Genomic DNA, 19686 nt, shown 5'->3' on the forward strand with positions numbered 1-19686 from the left:
CCCATCTCGGAGAAAGGAAGGTCACCATATGCCCCGCACTCTTTGTGCGCGGCCTCGCTGCCATTTTACAGGGGCCTTGGCCTCTTTATTTTACTTTGGGAGACAAGAGCTCTACTAAAACGCACAAAGGGGATTTGAGATTAAGGATCGTCTTCTATCTCTCTAACCTACAGCATCTTTCATCCTAACAAAGGTGGGAGGAGCTGAAGAGAAAGATGGGGCTAACAGGAGGGGGCTGCGGAGGAAGCCAGGCAGCCGAGGGGGAAGGGGAAGAAAGCGAGCTTTTTAAAACTTGCTGTCCCCCGGCCCTCCTGTTTTCTTCATCTTACAGAAGCACCATCTGTTCCCAGACTTGATGTGCTTGCATTTGTTTTCCATTCAGCAACAGCTTATGTAGGAAGCAGATTATGAAGTGAGCAAATATGTCACCGACTGGATCAGCAACTGTATTTTGTTCGCCCCCTTAAAACTTTACAGAAACCCTGCGGCCCGTGCACACGGGGCCGGACCCGTCGCCAGCGCCAGTGCGCCGGCCTTGATTAGGGCCACCTGACTTCGATTATCCTTTGTGCTCCAGCCTCTCAGTGTTTATGCACTTCATTTATACTGTATTTTAAAGTACCCTTAAATTATGTTTTCAAAAATTTTTCTAGTGTGCAAGCCTAACGAGAGCATAAACAATTCAAGAACAGGGAATTTACTATTTCTTGCCATATTCTCTTTTCTCTAGTCAGCCATACAGACAACTTTATAATATAGTGACATTTTGGCAAAATTTCCAGGCATTCTCTTAACTATGTAGACTTATTTGATCATACTTCCAAAACTAACAAGGTGGGGATGAATCATAGGAGATCAGTTGTAGACATCAAAAAGTCACCTTTTGCTGTCTCAAAAAAGAAAATCCCGTCTTCAGCTTTTAAAAATATTCTGGGCCGGGTGCGGGGGCTCACGCCTGTAAATCCTACCACTTTGGGAGGCCGAGGCGGGTGGACTGCCCGAGCTCAGGAGTTCAAGACCAGCCTGGGCAACACGGTGAAACCCCGTCTCTACTAAAATACAAAAAATTAGCCGGGCGTGGCGGCGGGCGCCTGTAGTCCCAGCTACTCAGGAGGCTGAGGCAGGAGAATTGCTTGACCCCGGGAGGCGGAGGTTGCAGTGAGCTGACATTGCGCCACTGCACTCCAGCCTGGCGACAGAACTAGACTCCAACTTAAAAAGAAGAAGAAGAAAAAATTCTTGGCAGGGCGGGTGGCTCACACCTGTAATCCCAGCACTTTGGGAAGCCGAAGCGGGTGGATCACCTGAGGTCAGGAGTTCGAGACCAGCCTGGGCAACGTGGTGAAACCCCGTCTCTACTAAAAATACAAAAATTAGCCGGGCGTGTTGGCGCATGCCTGTAATCCCAACTACTCGGGAGGCTGAGGCAGGAGAATCGCTTGACCCTGGGAGTCAGAGGTTGCAGTGAGCTGAGATCGTGCAATTGCACTCCAGTCTGGGTGACAAGAGTGAAACTCCATCTCAAAAAAAAAAAAAAAATTTCCGGAAGATATGATCCAGATACTGTGATCTTCACACTGGGCTGTGGTGTCTTCCAGTGACAAGACTCTGAAATGCAGAAAGGACCACATAGCATTGTGTGGAGCTGATACACTTTACATTCTCGTTCTGCTATTGTTGGACATTTTAGTATAACATTCCAATGATAAATAACGCTGAGGTCAACATCTTTAAGCATGAAGCTTTTTCTATTTTTCTATTTTTTTTTTTAGACTACATTGTGAAAAGTGGAATTAAAAAATAAAGTTAGTGACATTTTGAATTTCATCTTCAAACCACCATTTAAGAAAAGTTTACTGTTTTGAATAGGTATATAAAAGTTGGGACTACTAATTCGTCATTGCATGTACATGTTTTTACCCAAACTTTATTGGAGAGCCTTGGCACATCCCTTAACTACAGTCTTCACCTGTCTGACAGAAAATTTAATATTATTTACCTGAAGTACCCTTAATATCTTGGAATATAAGTTGCTGTTAAACTTATTCATTATTTTCTCTAAGGACTCATTGAACATTTAAACACCTTAGTAGAGAATATGAATGACTAAATTAGATACTTTAAGTTCAAACTTGGTTGTACTATTCTGGCATTATAATACATTCTATGCATACTACAAATTGCTGAGGCATCAAATTACAGAAGTTCAGTAAAGAAATGTTAGATTTTAAACTTAAAATGTCATGGATTAGTGCTAGACAATGGTTTTCTTTAAAGCGCTAAATTTAAATCTGATATAATTATTTTATCCCATTTCATATTTTCCTGGGAAATTTTTACTGTGTGTTTAAAAATGAATTAAATTAGTGGAAGGAAAAATTTCAGAATGTCTATTTTATTTTGTTTATTTTATGTTTTATTGAAACAGGGTCTTGCTGTGTCATCCAGACTGGAGTACAGTGGTATGATCACAGCTAACCGCATGGTTGACCTCCTGGATTTAAGCCATCCTCCCACCTCAGCCTTCCAACTAGCTGGGACTGCAGGTGGGCACCACCATGCCTGGCTAATTTTTTATTTTTTCTAGAGATAGTCTCACTATGTTGCCCTGGTTGGTCTTGAACCCCTGTGCTCAAGCAATCCTCTTGCCTTGGCCTCCCCAAGTGCTGAGATTATAGGCATGAGCCACCATACATGGCATCAGAATGTTCATTTTAAATTGAAATTGCTGTGTAGATTTTAAGAAATATTAGAAGTTGAACTATTTGTCATACTCAAACTTTTTCTTTGATTAATGCACCAAGTTGCCTTGTTTTGATATTGTATACTTCTTGATTAATAATTTCTCTTTTACACTCTTGAGCATAAACATTCTTTTGTTGAATGGAGCTTTTATTTTTTCACCCAAAATTATCTGCATATGAAATATGTGTACAGAACAACTTTAGTGGAAAATCACAACAGCCAGGCCTGACGCAAACACACGGCTGAACCCCTGGACCTGCATTTCTCAGTGTGCTGCTGTCCCAACACAGAGTATAACACAACACCAAAAAATCCCAACACAAACATTTTTTTGTTGTTGTTGTTGGATATCCCAACACAAAAAATCTATAAGCATAAAACTCCTATAACTTCCCACAAAATGCCGTTGGCCTCGGCAATGTAAAGCTTACACTCACTAAAGGAATAGCCTTCATTTATTAGACGGAAGGTGGTCCCTGGGAAAGGTTGCGAATTTTCATTGAACTCTGCATTTTCCACATGTTGACTTTTTCTAGATCTGCTTTAATTTCTTTTGAATTCTGAGTCCATGCTAGTGTGCATGACTGAGATAGAGTTATATAGAGTGAGGTGGGCTGTGGGGCAAAAACCTTGGAGTATTGTCCATTTTGGGGAAAGAAGTGTAGACAGTCTTCAACTGTTCCCGCCAACAGGTTACAGCACTTAAACACAGACAGGGATCAGATGTTTCTCTTAAAGTATTAATACTTTATCTCATGCTCTACTGGGACAACAGGAGATAAGCAGTCGTCTCTTTTTCCTCTGATCTGTGGATATGCACATTCTTTAGAGCAGAACATTATTCTCTCGTTTTTCTTCCCTTACAAAAGTTAAGGCCAAAACCAATTTCTCAGAGAATTAAAGGTGATCCTAAACCAATTCATCTTTATATTGCCTGCTTTTATTCCTCATCTGTATATATTCCAGTTGTCATAATAATAAACAGAAGCGGAAAAGACAGTAAAACCAGAATGCTTCTGACAGTAAAACAGGAACTCCTTGCTCTTAAAAATGAAGGAGGCATGTGCTTTGGCTCTGGGTGCCTTTTTTGGGAAGTATGGCCTCTGCAGAGGAAACCTGGAGCTATTGTCTTATGCAACAGTCTCTTTCATTGTACACAATGTCTGAATCATCACTTCTGCTCTCCTACCTGTATGAAATCTGGGTGTTATTCAATGGTGTGTTGGTAACTTATCAACCACCTCTTCAGAAAAAAGAAGCTCTGATATGTAGCATTTGTCGATTCCCATGATGTAAATATTCCCACCATTGCTGATTTTAAGCTACCAGTGTGATTTCACTTACATAGAGTTAGGAAGAAATGTGCAAAATTGACGCTTGTGAGCTGATGTGAGCTGGTTCCAGTACAGTTTTAACTTCCTCAGCACCATGAACCCTCTCCTTTCATCCAGCTCATGAATCTCCTCCTGGTCATCTCAGATTCTTTATCCAATCTTGACTTCATGGTCAGCTCACCTCACCATCTTAACCTTTTCTCTATATCAGACATTTATTGCATAATTACCATGTTGCAGACACAGAACAACACATTATGGCTACCAGGTCAACTAAGACAAGGTCCCTTCCTCCAGGAGTTTATCACGTAGTGGGGACACAGATTAGTTATCAGGCTAGCCAGGGATACCAATTCAGAGTGTAAGTGAGCGGTACAGGCAGGCTCAGGGTGCTTTAGGAGCCTAGGGTCACCTCTTGGGGTGATTCATATATCCCCAGACTTCTTTTCCTTTTCTGGAAGTTTGGAAAAGCAGGTTCCATCATTCATTCCACCCAAGCTGGCCTGAGGAGCATTGCTAGTGAGGGGAGTTCCTGCTGTTCATCTTCAGAGGGGCAATGTCTGTTTTACTCTTGCTGTGTCTCACAGAAGGTATTCCTGACTTCTGGAGCCACCTGCTTCCCTAGTCGCTGACATCCCAGGGGACTATTTCACCTCTTGTATTAGTCCATTTTCACACTGCTGATAAAGACATACCTGAGACTGGGTAATTTATAAAGAAAAAGAGGTTTAATGGACTCACAGTTCCACGTGGCTAGGGAGGCCTCACAATCATGGTGGAAGGTGAAAGGCACGTCTTACATGGCGGCAGCAAGAAAGAATGAGAGCCAAGTGAAAGAGGTTTCCCCTTATAAAACCATCAGATCTCGTGAGACTTATTCACTACCAAGAGAACAATATGGGAGAAACCGCCCCCATGATTCATATGTCTCCCACCAGGTCCCTCCCACAACATGTGGAAATTATGGGAGCTACAATTCAAGATAAGATTTGGGTGGGAACACAGCCAAACCATATCACCTCCTCCTTTGACAATTAGATTGAGGCCAACCAGAATAAGTTCCCACCTTTACCTTGTCCTTCCTCAGGGGTGTTCTTTCCCTCTGATTAGCCTTCATTTTTGTCCAGTCTGAGACGAAGAGCTGCCCATTTGTCTCATTAGGGCAAACCAACCTATTTCCTCCTACCTCACAGCCTTCCTGCACCTCTTGGAAGCCCTTTCCGTCTCAACTAATGCCTCTTCCCCTTGGCCTTTTCCCTCTTTTTCTCTTTCCTGGCTTCCTTCCCTTGACTTCATATCCTTAGCAGGCATTCCCCTGCCTGCGTCCACTCTCCTCGTCCTCGTGGTTCCCAGCTCTGCCACAACAGACAGTGGAGGAGAGCCTCCCGCTCATTCAGCTCTCTGAATCCCAGTTTCCTCGTCTGTAAAATGCCGATGTCCACAGCACTATAGTGAATAGATAATGAAATACTAATTAAATGAGATCATTAGATAATGTTATTTACCAATCTTTTACTCTTGAAGTCCTAGAATGTTCTTGCAGTGGCCAACGGTAAATGGCTTCTTTTTTGTGGTTTTTTTCTCTGACCTCTGCAGCATTTGATATCTTGCTGACACCAGTTCTTCCTGAGACTCTTTTCTATCCTGGATTTAGGCACTGCATGGTCTGGAGACTCTTTCTGCAGCCATGAGTGCTGCTTTCCTCAGCCGGCTTCCTGGTTGTGGGAGTTTCCCAAGGGACAGTTCCCACCCTCCTTCCTACCCATCTTGGAAGAACCAACGTGCTCCCTGGCTGATGCTCTAGTTTCTGTGCAAAAGATTTACAGTCTACATTCTCACTTGCCTAGGATGACCAACTGTCCCAATTTTCCTGGGACTGCGGGATTTCCCAGTGCAGGGCTCTCAGGACTCAAAACCACAGTCCCTAGCAAACCAGACCATTGTCTGCCTAGTCCTCAGTTTCTACCTGTTTTGTGAGGTCTCTTTCTACACTGCGTGGCCATTTGGATCACCTGTCGTTGCATTAAGCCAAAGAGTCGAAGATCAAACCCATCGTCTCTTTTTTCCTTCTCTCTGAACTGGATCCATCCCTTCTCACTTTTGGTATTTGTTAGATTTGTGACCCTGGGAAAGTAACCCACTCCTTTGTGCCTTGGTTTCTTCATCTAGAAAATGGAAGTAATAAAAGTTCTCATGTATGGGTTTGGGAATTTTAAATAAGTGATTAATGTAAGCAGTTAGAACGGTGCTGACAATAGTAAGACCTCAGCAACTGTTAATGATCAATAATACTATCAGCACTTCTTCACATTCATGGGAACGTCATTGTCTGAATTCCCAGTTTCAAAGCATGTGAATTATCATTGATTGTTTCACCATTTCTGGGCATTTGCTGAATTGTGTGGATCATTATTTGCAACTCTGACATGCACCTGCTCTTTCCTTTCCTTCCCCAGAGCCGCTTCTGGTCTCTCATCATTTCCTATCTGTGTAACTGTCAGAGGGTTCTCACCACTTTTCCTGCTTTCTGTCTCCACATTTGGTTCCATCCTTGGCATGACAACCACATTAATCTCCCTACAAAATGCTTTTTTTTTTTTTTTGGAGATGGAGTCTCACTCTGTTTCCCAGGGTGGAGTGCAGTGGCTCTATCTCAGCTCACTGCAACATCCACCTCCAGCGTTCAAGCGTTTCTCATGCCTCAGCCTCCTGAGGAGCTGGGACTACAGGAGTGCACCACCACACCTAGCTAATTTTTGTATTTTTAGTAGAGATGGGGTTTCATCATGTTGGCCAGGCTGGTCTTGAACTCCTGACCTCAGGTGATCCACCCACCTTGGCCTCCTAAAGTGCTGGGATTATGGGTGTGAGCCATCATACAAGGGAGACAGGAAGGAGGGAGCCCAGGTACAAAGCTCGAATCCCTCAATTCCCTCCTCTCTGGTTGCCCCATTGTTGTGATAATGTCAGATAGCACAGGAGATGAAAGCTGTGGAGCCTCATGTCCTTGTCCAGTATTGTTGGTAGCTATTATAGGGTGTATTCCGTCTTCTCTGATCTGCATGGCAAGCCATCCAGGCTCCAACTCCAATCACCTCACCTCATTTCCTCCAACTGTCTCCCACAAATCATCCTTGGCTCCAGCCATGCTGCTACCCTTCTGTGCCACGAGCAGACCTTTCGCCTCACGTATCCTCTTCCTCTCTAGGCCCTCAGGTCTAGATAAACTTTCAGTTCCAACAGAAAACTTCTCCCCATCCCATGAGCTCACAGTGCTGTCAAACCCTCTTCTAAACCCCAGCAGAACTGTCTGTTTTATTTCTGCAGCTGGACTTGACCAGACAGTGCCTTAGAGCAGGGTGTCCTAAAGTATTGCTCCTGGGAATGCTAGTGCCACTGGATGCAAGAGAGCTCTTTCTCCAAGCCTTTAATTAGGTGGTGAACATCATGAATCTCCAACAGGGGGCTATAAAAAGCGGCATTTCCCAAATCATATTTGTCCATAGAAACATTTTTTTAAAACATGGAGCATTCACAAAGACTGATGTTCTATCAGCTACTCTGGGAAACACTGTCTTAGAGTGTTACTTGAGTTGATTTGTTTGGTTACCTGTGGTCACAAATTCTTTGAGGTTAATATCATAATCTTTGTTTTTACTACAATAATCATATGGCCATTTGTTCAAAATCTAATAAGAGATGGATATTGAACTTAAAGACATTGAATTCCAGTTCTTCTGTTTTTATTTTATTTTATTTTATTTTTTATTTATGTATTATCGAGACAGTCTCAGTCTGTCGCCAGCCTGGAGTGCAGTGGTCCGATCTTGGCTCACTGCAACCTCCGACTCACTGGTTCAAGTGATTCTCCTGCCTCAGCCTCCCAAGCAGCTTGGATTACAGGCACGCACCACCATGCTCAGCTAATTTTTGTATTTTTAGTAGAGACAGGGTTTCTTCATGTTGGCCAGGGTGGTCTCTATCTCCTGTTCTCATGATCTGCCTGCCTTGGCCTCCCAAAGTGCTGGGATTACAGTCGTGAGCCACTGCGCCTGGTCAGTTCTTTTTTTAATAGGGGGATTATGAACAAATTATTTAATCTCTAATATAGGCTTCATCTTTCTTACGGGGATAATAATACCTACGTAAACTGGATTACATAAAGATTAAATAAGATAAAATATAAAGTATCAAGCGTAAAGTCAGAAAAAATATAAGTTCAATTAATTTCAGTTTTTTTCTTTCTTTTCCCAGATAGTTCATTTTGACAGGTTTACTCTGGCTTAGTTTTTTTTTCTTTTGTTTTGTTTTGTAAATATACTTCTAAGAGAACCCTCTAAATCATCCAAATGTCTTTTTAAAATTTTAATATTGTAAATCTGGTTATTATACATCAATAGTCTTTACTATCAGAAGAAAAAATAGAGCCACAATAAATTTTGGCTCACGATCTGTTTATACCAATATCTTCACATGGTTAAATCACAAGAAATCATCAAATTAATATATTGTTGATGTTGCCTTTAATGTTTTACATATTCACATTTTTCATTTTCTTCTTGTGTACCCATTATCTTTGATTTTGACAACTTAAACCAGAAAGGTACAAAGATGATACGAAGCTGTGGGTAAGAGAGTCCTAGAGTCGCCAGGCGCAGTGGCTCATGCCTGTAATCCCAGCACGTTGGGGGGCCGAGGCAGGCAGCTCACCTGACATCAGGAGTTCAAGACCAATCTGGCCAACGTGGTGAAATCCTGTCTCTACGAAAAATACAAAAACCAGCAGAGCATGATGGCACACACCTGTAGTCCCAGCTACTCAGGAGGCTGAGGCAGGAGGATCACTTGAACCTGGGAAGCAGAGGTTGCAGTGAGCCGAGACTGCGCCACTGCACTCCACCATGGGCAACAGAGTGAGACTCTATCTAAAAAAACAAAGAGATTCATAGAGTCACACTCCGGGCAAGGATGAGAGAGCCAACCAAAAGCTGAGATGTCTCTTTCTCATACACATCCCATATACTCACTGAGGCCATAGATTGTGCTCCAGGCATGCACACACCAGAAAAGCCACAAGGATGCAAATATATAACAGGCTCACTATGCATTTTGTGCCAGAGAATGTCAGGGCAGCCAGCCAGTATATAGTTGTGTCTAAGTGACCTGTCTACAGGGTCTCATTTTGTTGGGGGTGAAATTATTTCCTTCTTTCGAAAGCCTGCAAGGAAAGCAAAGAAACTTCTGGCCTGATGGTGACTGCCAAATACTTTGTGGGTGAGAAAGAAAGCGAGATCCATGCATCCTCACCACTGGGAAGTCATTTTTGGCAGGATGCAGTTAATTTATTGCTTGAAGAAATGATCAATAAAAATGGCAGAACTTGAGCTACTCCTGCTTGGAGGCAGGTAGTGTGTTAAAGCTCACTGGGCAGGTCAGGCAACCGAGGCTCCATTGAGTTAAGAGACTTGCTTGAGGTTATAGAATTTGTGAAGATGAACGGTGGGGCCTGGCTCCAATGTGCTGCTCTTCCAAATGTACCAATGATATATAGCAGCTTTCTCCTTAGACATGAGTCCCTGTTCTTTGAGCACATTAGGTCTGAAAAATAGCATCTTAGATTGGCACAGAGAGGGGAAAATCAGAATGAAAAGTATTACTTTTTTTTTTTTTTTTTTTTGAGACGGAGTCTTGCTCTGTCGCCAGGCTGGAGTGCAGTGGCGCGATCTCGGCTCCCTGCAACCTCTGACTCCCTGGTTCAAACGATTCTCCTGCCTCAGCCTCCTGAGTAGCTGGGATTACAGGCACATGCCACCACGTCCAGCTAATTTTTGTATTTTTATTAGAGACGGGGTTTCACCCTGTTGGCCAGGGTGGTCTTGATCTCTTGACCTCATGATCCACCAGCCTCGGCCTCCCAGAGAGCTGGGATTACAGGCATGAGCCACTGCGCCTGGCTGAAAATCATTACTCTTATGACATGCATTGGAGAAAAGAAGCCATTATAGTTGATGTTATGTGTGAAGACAGCCAAATCTTCTCTGGGGCAAGGAATGCCCACTAGCCAGTTAATCCTTCTCCACTTTTCTTCAAAGAGAGGGAGGGGGAATCTAGAAACCGATTCAAGGGATTGGCACCTACTGAGCCAGTTTAGCAGGAAGGGGCATTCTGCTTGCCTAACCTGAATTCCAGTGCACGTGATTTCACTTGGGTGGTGTCTTTGCTGTCACTTCTCCCTTTACAGGCCTAACCTCAAAACATTCCCTTACCAACCCTTCTCCCCTAGGCAAAATACACAGGCAAAAGGTTTTTGTTGTTATTATACAGGCAAATTATTATTATACAGGTGATATCACAGGCAAAATGTTTTTGTTGTTGTTATACCCAGCATCATATAACGGAAGGATGGTGTGTGAATCCACTCTGAGGTGACCTCACAGATGCCCCTTCATGACCTGGAAGGGGAATTACCCTTGGCCAAGGCCACACTCCTCTCTGGAGGCAGCCCCCATCAATGGCTGGTCCTGGAAGGAAGAAGGATAAAAGGCAGCCCCAAGCAGTGCAGAGCTCCCTGTATAATTGGCTGAGACTGCATCTACATCATAGTTCAGCGCCTCCTCTCCCTGCCTGTCTGTCCTGCCCCAGCTCCCTCACAAGTGCCTGCTTCTGAGAAGATCCTCCTAACCACTCCCGGTAGAAACCTTCCACATGCAAATCTCATCATCTTAGGGTCTGTTTCCCAGGGAATGTGACCTGCAGCAGAAGGTAATTTGGGTAGTGCTGTATGCTACTTTGTAACAAGCTCATTTTTACTAATTACGGCATGAGTAGGTGGTGCTTGAACTCAGCAGGGACAGATAAATAGTTTTGATTCAGGCTGAGTGGGGTGGCTCACGCCTGTAATCCCAGCACTTTGGGAGGCCAATGCGGGTGGATCACTTGAGGTTAGGAGTTCGAGACCAGCCTGGGCAACATGGTGAAACCATGTCTCTATAAAAAATACAAAAGTTAGCTGAACGTGGTGGCATATGCCTGTAGTTCCAGCTACTAGGGAGGCTGAGGTGGGAGGATCACTTGAACCCGGGACGCAGAGGTCGGAGTGAGCCAAGATTGTACCACTATACTCCAGCCTGGGCAACAGAGTGAGTTTCTGTCTCAAAACAACAACAACAACAACAACAACAACAACAACAACAAAAAAGAGGCAAGTGTAGGATTGAAATATCACCTTTGCTAGTGAGTCAGCTGATCTTGCGAATAGGACCTATATCTGCAGGAATCTGATGGACGTTCCTCTGCCCCCAGCCATGGCAGTGCCGGACCATAGCCCTCAGTATGGAGAGCATGGAAGGCAGGAGCAGAGCAGAGGTGGCTTCCTGTGGGCAGCTTGTGCCTGAGGGTGACCGAAGAAGGCCCAATTCTTTGTCCTAAACACATCATTGTGTACATTGCTGCACCTTCCCATGGCGGGGCTGGAGTTTGGGGGAAATGAAGTGGAGAGGAGCCCAGGAGTGTTCTGCTGGGCAGCTTCCTACCTGTGGAAGACGGCATAAAGAGTGGGGGGACATTCTGTCCCTCACAGATAGCAATTCCCTTAGGAGATTGTATCTCTTTCTTGGGAATTCAGTCCTCAGCAAATTGATTTCACAGATATTATTAAGTGCGTATTCAATGACAGACATTATTTTGGGGGATTCAGAAATGAACAGAACAGGCAAAATCCCTGCTCTCATGGAGGTTACAATCTAGTGGGGAACACAGAGAGTAAATGAGAAAAGCAAGTAAAATATGTTGGGGGATGGATAGCTATCAGTGATCTATTACAACCCCAAAGTGAGGAAGAGGAAATGAGGAATTATGAGGAATGGCATCAAAAAGGGACACAATAAAAGCCTCCATCTGTTTGGGTACAATAGGGAATAGGGAGTTAATATTTGCCACTCAAACTGTGCTTCAATTTCAGTTGTCCTTTCTGCTGACACTTGTAACACACTTCTCTCTCACAGCTCCCCTACATCCAAATCCCGCAAGACCCTTATTGCTTTTGTGAACTTGAGCTCTGTCTGCAATCCTCTAGCCCATCCTCTGTAGGCTCAGTCACAGTTAATGACCTTGACTGTAGCCTTGAAGATATGGACATTCCAGGTGCTCTGCCCTGGCAGGAGTTCAGCATTCCTTTCTGTCCACAGTTTTGCTCTTTGGCCTACTTCAGTGCTGATCCAGCTGGCTGTGACTCCCCACCAGACGTGAAGGGACTTGCACCACCTGAATCTGGTTAGAAGCTGGCTCACATAGCCAGGCTTGTAGTTTCAGCTTTGCTACTGTCATGTGAACCCTGGGCCAGAAGATTCTGTTGACACCTGGAAACTAGGAATGGTTTGGCGGTGTCCTGATATGGTGGATATTTATTGTTTTCTGTTTCTGGTACTCTTCCTACTTTCTGGGAATAACACTCACTTTATTTGGGGGAGCTGTTCTTGCTACCCAATGTGAACCAAATGGGTAATTTGTATTTTACATGACCCCACTTGTCTGTACAAAGTGTTTGATCCAAAGGTAGGCCCCTAGCCAAGCTGAGCTAATCATGGGAGCCCCTGTTCTGGCCACAGTGACATGTGTCTAATGCATGACTCAGAACACACCAATCACTCCCCTGGGATTTCAAAAACTAAACCTGTGGGGAGAAAACATTTTTCTCTTGAGGAAAAGCTGGCAGATATAAGCCTGTAGCTGTAGCAGCATGTCTGACTTCTGTGAGAAAACCAAGCCGTGGTTAGGGGAGAAGAAAGCCGAGCCACAGAGAGAGGCAGAGACAAGAGAGTCGGAGAGAGTCCGAGTCCCCAGCTCCAGGTGTCTCAGTCACGCTCCTGCTCTTCAGGGACTTAGGTCAGTACATTCCAATTTTTTCCTTACCTAGGTCAAATAGGTCAGGTCAGATTCCAGTCATGACTATTAAACACTGAGTCACGGCAACTATATTTGGGAAGACCCAGAGGGTTCAAGTGAGCATCCCCATGTCTTCTACCTGCCCATCTTTGGAAGATTACTTCTTCCATGAAACGTTTTCCTTTTTTTTTCTTGTTTGATACAGGGTCTTTCTGTGTCATCCATGCTGGAGTGCAGTGGTGTGATCTCGGCTCGCTGCAACCTTCTCCTGGGTTCAAGTGATTCTCATGCCTCAGCCTCCCAAGTAGCTGGGGTTACAGGCGCCCACCACCATCCCCAGCTAATTTTTGTATTTTAGTAGAGATGGGGTTTCACCGTGTTGGCCAGGCTGGTCTCAAACTCATGAGCTCAAGTGAGCTGCCTTTCTTGGCTTCCCAAAGTGCTGGGATTTACAGGCATGAGCTACAGACCTGACTCCTCCTCCTTCCTTCCTTCGTTCCCACATAGCGCTTCAGTTCTGCTTCTCTCATGGTACTAGTAATCCTGAGTGTACTTGCTGGTTTAACCATTTGTCCCCACCAAGAAGGTAGAAATTGGTTCTTATTCGTATTCTCTAAGTTGGGCATGTAGATGCTTAGTATGTGTTTGTTGGATGAAAGGATAAACGGATAGATGGATGGATAAGTATCATTACCATTAAGTGGGTGTCTCTGTATGTCAATCCTTTAATAAAGATGTCAAAAGCCCAGAGACTCTCTGGGGACTGAATTAATTCTGGGGCTTTGGAGGGGTTCTGAAAAGGCCTGGGGAAAGTGAATTCCCCTGGAACTACTCTGGAGTCGCTACAGGGTGATGCAGAGTTGGTTCAAGTCTGCACAGGACACTTGGTGACTATCAGCTTTCTCTGATTTGTTCAGGGTGCATGAGAGTAGTGTTTCAGCCTGGAGCGGTGGCTCATGCCTGTAAACCCAGCACTTTGGGAGGCCAAGGCGGGCGGATCACCTGACGTCAGGAGTTCGAGACCAGCCTGGCCAACATGGTGAAACCCCGTCTCTACTAAAAAATACAAAAATTAGCAAGGCATGGTGATGTGTGCTGATAATCCCAGCTATTTGGGAGGCTGAGGCAGGAGGATCTCTTGAGCTGGGAGATAGAGGTTGCAGTGAGCTGAGATTGTGCCACTGCACACTCCAGCCTGGGTTGACAGAGTGAGATTCCATCTCAAAAAAAAAAAAGAAAAAAAAAGAGTAGTGTTTCCTCTGAGGCTTAGGATGCCAGCTTGGGGAACTCCAAACTTGGGCATTATGTGGTGGCAAAGCACCTCAGTCCACAGAGACACCCAACCTTGCCATGGCAAGTTAGACATAGCAGGGAAGACTGGGCTTTCCCTGATTTGCTCTTGAGTTCTCACTTTTCCCTCCAAACTTCCCAGAAGGGACTGGGGCTCCATTCCCTGGGGTCATTCATAGCCACACTGCCTCTCCTTAGCCATTTTCTCTCAGCACAGTCATTCTTACTGGTATAAGTGTTTCCCCAAACTGCTTCCTTGATCTTAATCTGTCTGTCTCTCTGTCTCTGTCTCTCTGTCTCTGTCTCTGTCTCTCTCTCTGTCACGCACACACACACACACACACACACACCATTTATGGCATTTGCTACTTTCTACCTGGCATTTTAGTCATTCTTTTCCGTGGAGACTATGTGCTTTTTTGAGGACAACTACTGTATTTTCTTCATCTTTGCAGCCCCTAGGGTGCTCAGCACAGTGCCCGAAAGAAACGGAGTTAGAAGTTTTTAAATAAACTCTCTGTTCTCACATTTAGGTTTCTCTAATTGCTTTAATTCAGGTTATCTACATAGGTTTCTACATAGGGATTCTCTTAAGAATATATTGTGAACAGCTCTCTTTTGCTGATATGGACGGTTCTCCAAATTTATTTTTCATGCTGACAGATTGTTTTCTGGTCTGAATGTACTGCCATTTATTTTCCCAATTCCCTAGTGCTGGAGCTTCTGGGTGCATCCAACATTTATAATTATTAACTGTGCTGCTGCGAGCCTCCTTGCTAGACCTTTGTGTAATCCATCTTTGCTTTCTTAGGATAAATTCTTAGAATGGAATCTACATTTTAAAATCTTTTGACATGTCCTGACAAACACCGTTCCCCATAGCCTTCAATCTGGGCTGCTTTTATAGCTTTCCTCATAGCCATTATTCCATCAATAGGTAACATCGACAGACTTCAGCGAATGGAATCCTCCAGCCCTTTACCCTGATCCTTCCTCCGAGTTACATATTTTGTGGTTTCAAGACCATCTTGAAATCATTGAGAAACAAAGACACAGGAAAAGTTTTTTAAAGCGAGGAAAAGTAGAAAAACCTTTAGAGGTCTTCACAGGGATAGCATAGAAACCATGTAGTTGACATTTTCTCTTTTTATTTATTTTATTTATTTTTTAAAAGTGCTTCCTTTTTAATGAAATAAATTCAAAAGATGTACAGTCAGGCTCAAGTAGTGCAGTTCACAAGCATGGGAGAAACAAACAAAACAACGAAGTTCACGATGGTCAGAGCAGAGTTAACCCAGGATGAGGCTGCACTTGCCACCAGGGGGATTTCCTATGGATGGTGCTGGGGCCGGGGCCACGGGGCTCAGCACAGGTGCAGCAGGCGCAGGCTTCTCTTCCCTCCGCCCCAGGCTGCCTTGCAAGTCTGTGTCCACATTTTCATGAATGTCACCTTCTCCCTTCAGATCTAAGAATCTGCAGAGTTTGCTTCAGAAGCGTTCCTTCCCTGCAGTCCAGATGACTCCAAGTCTTCTCCGCCACCTCTAGACTTGGCACCTGCCAATGTGGCCCAAGAAGGGGGATTTTCTTCAGGTGTCCCAAAGATATTAAAGGACATTTTGTTCTTTCTCACAGGTTGTTCTGTTGGTTCGTCAAAACCCAATGAAAAATTGGATCCACCACCCGGCAGCCGCAAAACCCGGGAGCTATTCCTGCTGTTGGGGTTGACACCCTTGAAGGTGGTGGTGGTGGCCATGACGCAGAGGAGCAAGTTAGGCTGGCGTGGAAGCAGAATGCTGACAAGGTCGGACCGAGGGGCACAGGGAGGCTCCATACCCCACAGACTGGCCCCCGCTGGGGGAGTCTCCTGCCCACGTTAGCTTTTCAAATGCTATTTGGAATATGTTTATTATGTCTCTTTAAATGCTATTTTGAAATGATACTTATTACTACCTAAGATGTAAATAACTCATCCTAGGTCAAAAATGGCATGGTTAGTGGGCTTCAAACATAATCTCTTCTGTACGGCTTTTTAAATATGGGACACCATGGCTATTCAGTTAGGTCCCTTGCTGGTGAGTCAGGCAGCCAATACCATCAGAAGCTGACCACATACGTGCCCCCCATGGAAGCTTCTGTAGCACAACCATGTGAGGCAAGCCTTGGACACGAAGTCCCTGTGCCCAGTTGACTCACAGCTCCACTTATCTCTGCATGAGATCAAAATACAAATGCCAAAATTTCACTTCCCCAATTTTCTATTTTTGCTAATTGCCTCCACCTTGCTCTTTTTCTTTATATCCTATGCATGTTTGACATTTTAAAAAGGTGTTTTTAGCTCTGAATTTAAGCAAATTGGCCCACAGATCTCCCCAGTGAGTAGCAGACTCTGAGTTAATATTCACGGTGTCCTAAATGTTAACACTGCTTGGTTTTGCCTTGTTGCCTTTGCCTTGGCCCCAGCTAGTTTTAAACTGTGTTTACACAATTTTACAGAGTTACTTGCATTTTTTCTTTAATGAGTCATGATATCTAGTATCAAGTTCAGTTTGGTCGGCTATTTCGCTACTATTCTGTACATAAGACAGTTAAATTATAATGTTAATTTAAAAGACAGAGAATCTATAGTAGGTTCATATTTGAACAGGAGAACACTTTTCTGCCAGACCTGAGGACCTTCTGGGCTTTATCTTCTAGAATATCTTCTTTTGTAAAGAAGAGAAAATAAATCTCTGGAACTACTGGGGAACATCTTTCATTCTGGTTTTTTAAAATGTTTGCTTCTTTAATCCCCTGTGATTGAGAAGGCATAGAGGACTGCCAACTGAAGTGGAGGGGACCAATCACAAGGTGTACAGCATGCTTACTTCAAAACAGCTCTGAGAAACAAGGCAACGATTCCTTATCAACACTGACATAATAAAGGCAGTTGGCTCCAAGTATACGTGGGGGTAAAGGACTGTCCTTTATACGTTGATCACTACTATTTGTATTGTCATTCTTGGCCGTGAAGACTATTAATATACATTTCTGTCAAGATGATATTTTCTTAGAGCTGTTTCTATTTTCTTATTCAACAGAAAAATAGATGAGGGGCTGGGCATGGTGGCTCATGCCTGTAATCTCAGCATTTTGGGAGGCCAAGGCGGGTGGATTACCTGAGGTCAGGAGTTTGAGACCAATCTGGCCAACATGGTGAAACCCCAACTCTACTAAAAATACAAAAATTAGCCAGGTGTGGTGGCGGGCGCCTGTAATCCCAGCTACTCTGGGGGCTGAGGCAGGAGAATCACTTGAACCTGGGAGGCGGAGGCAGCAGTAAGCTGAGGTCGTACCATTGCACTCCAGCACGGACAACTAGAGCAAAATGCCATCTCAAAAAAAAAAAAAAAAAAGGAAAGAAAAATAGATGAGCAATGTTGGTATATCCCAAATGTTCCCAATTCATCACTCTGGTGTTCATATCACACTCATCTGAGACCCCATGTTGTCCGTCCAGCCTTGTAATTTCCACATCTGTCTCCTGCTTGTTTATTGCCTCATCCAGTTGTCCAGTCCTGGACCACAACCCTGCTCTTCCCCCTGTCGCAGCCGGTGTCCGGCTCTGTCCCTCTTTGTCCTGCTTCCTCCTGAATGTGGTGGACACAGACACTTCCCACAGTCCCCCTGTGGAAGTTGATAACAGGCTGTAATTTTTGAGGGTTTGGGAGTAGCAGAAGTGGATTAAACCCCAGGGACCGGAACTGCAGGCAGGACTGCTCTCAGCATCTGGCTCCCCATCATCACAGGGATACCCACCTGAGTACCATTCTTTCTAGACTGTCAGCAGCCATGCTTCCCCTCACACGTAGCACGGTTATGTTTCCCACCCTGGGGTCCAGACCCCATCTCTTACAGATCAAGAGAAATGAAAAGATTCTTCAACCAGATTTGCCTCCTCATTCCCTGCATAAGAATTGCTCTCTTCCCAAGATTATGGTTGCTTGAGTTACATTTATTTCTTTTAGCAGAGCCCCATCCCTGGAACCTTCCTCTTTGTCATCTAAAAGATGCTAGAATTCAATGGTTTGATGTCATATATTTCCCAAAGTTTGGGTTAGTTGCTCAGGTTGGGATTTTTTGTCAAAGGGTCAAGGTTGGGATTCGGCAATCCTAGTCTTCCAGTGTGAGGGCACTTCCAGAGAGGACAACAGGGCCTGTCTGGAGTCTGTGTTGTCTAAACCCAGATTTAGTAAGGGAACATTTTTCCTAAGGAAAACCTAATTTGCAGAAGCATAGGTCCCATTAAAAGCCTTACCCAACTGACATTGCTGAAAAAGACACTTAACTTCCCAGTTAGAATCATTTGCATTCTAGTCTTTCCCAGAAAGAGGAGAACATGCTATACATTTGCACATCTCTGAGTGATGGGTCTGGAAGTGGGTACCGGCAGGGCTAGACAAGAGGCTTATCTCCCACTACACTATAGCAATGATTTCCCAAATGCAAGCCAAAAAAGTTTCTGTGACTCAAATTAATATGAAAACTACTGAGAGAACAAGATGTTTTTCAACTCAAATAGGCCTAAAGGACTTTATTTTGCTCTGTACATTATATGTCTCTGAGAAGGGGATGATATTATGTGTTTCTTAAACTTTCTGACCATTTAACTCTCTCTCTCCTCCACAAAGAATTACTCTTCTAAAATTCTAGTCAAGATTGGATGGATAAAGACCCATTTGCCTTCCTTGGTTAAGGACACTTAGTTTACAACCCAAAGATAAAAATAATTACTATGAATATGCTTAGAATTATATTTCTAGCCTGCCCAAGGAGATAGAGAGAAATCCCAGAAATCCTGTGACCTGGCAGCATTTGCAGCCTGAAACAATCTGTTCTATTCCAGATGGTTTTGCCCTGTGAGCCCATGCAGCATGGCCTACTGCATCCTCTATGGTCTCTGCTTTCCCTCCTTGTTCTTTCGCTCGCTCCGTTCTTTCTCAACTTGAGAGGTTCAGGCAAGATCCCTTAATTTCTGTACATGTCCATTAGGGAGTTTTCCCTTCTCTTTCCTATTACTTCAGATACTGAGAGCAGTCCTGCCTGCAGTTCCAGTCCCTGGGGTTTAATCCACTTCTGCTACTTCCAAACACTCAAAAGTTACAGCCTGTTCTCAACTTCCACAAGGGGAATGTGGGAAGTGTTCTGCATTTACTGCATTAAAAAATAGATTCTCCATAAGCTTTTTGAGGGACAACTCTGTCACTATTCAGACTTGAAAAGATTTCAGTTTTTTTTGGTGAGGCAATAGTGTGATGTCTGGTTTCTGGGAATAATTACACAGAGTAATATATTAGTAGTCAATGATTCATTTATGCAAACTATAAAAATACAGACATTGTCATGTTAAAATGTTAATATTTAATACCTGCTTCAGTATTTCTGCAATCATCTATCA

The 19686-nt window shown here is 44.0% G+C and overlaps 1 pseudogene; it reads right to left on the reverse strand.

The window, feature by feature from the left end:
* Positions 1 to 15541: 15541 nt before the first annotated feature.
* Positions 15542 to 16190, reverse strand: LOC101153787 (jupiter microtubule associated homolog 1-like; annotated as a pseudogene).
* Positions 16191 to 19686: the final 3496 nt, after the last annotated feature.

Source organism: Gorilla gorilla, chromosome 11 (genome assembly GCF_029281585.2).
Source record: "Gorilla gorilla gorilla isolate KB3781 chromosome 11, NHGRI_mGorGor1-v2.1_pri, whole genome shotgun sequence".
NCBI lineage: Eukaryota > Metazoa > Chordata > Mammalia > Primates > Hominidae > Gorilla > Gorilla gorilla.